The following is a 748-nucleotide window of genomic DNA, read 5'->3' as shown; positions in this document are numbered from 1 at the left end:
TCAATTAATAAAACAAAAAAAATAAAAAAATTAATTATAAATTTAATAAAATTATAAAGACCAACAACATAATTAAATTTTAAATTAATTAATGTCCCAAATATATAACTAGCAATTAACTAATTAAAAAAACCGTACTGTATATGAAAGTATGTATGTGGTTGTCAAAATGCTACTACTACTTTAGCTGCATGGTCAAAATGACTCTGCCGCATGAAACAAAATGTTTAAATACTAAGAATCTAAGATGTTTGAATAATAATTCATGGAAATGATGATATGAAAAGTCACAATATTTTATCGTACGTAACTTTTTAAGCCTAGTTAATTGGCAAATTAAAAAGATCGTATCTTTCAATTGTTTTAACTTTTAAGTCAAAAAGTAACTACTTATTATCATCAAACACAAAGATATAAAATTTGGTTAATTAATATAAGGGGCTGCTATAGCTAGAGAATAAAGCTTTAATTATTTCCTAAAGTTTTTGGAATTGAAAACTTTGTAGAAGTAGTTTTCATATCTAGAAGAGGCATTAATTATCGATTGCTTTAATTTGTTTGAACTTTGAAGATTTGAAAGATCTATGTATCTACCAACTAAGCTCACCTTATTAATAAAGAGGGTTTGTGATTCATAGATGTTTGTTATTATCAGTTGTATCATTAATGGAGCTATATATCCCAACCTAATTATAACTAATCTTTGGGTCATTCAATTCCATTTGCAAAACGTGGCAAAGAAGAACAT

The sequence above is a fragment of the Arachis ipaensis genome, chromosome B07 (assembly GCF_000816755.2).
Source record: "Arachis ipaensis cultivar K30076 chromosome B07, Araip1.1, whole genome shotgun sequence".
Lineage (NCBI taxonomy): Eukaryota > Viridiplantae > Streptophyta > Magnoliopsida > Fabales > Fabaceae > Arachis > Arachis ipaensis.
This window is presented reverse-complemented; position numbering follows the sequence as displayed.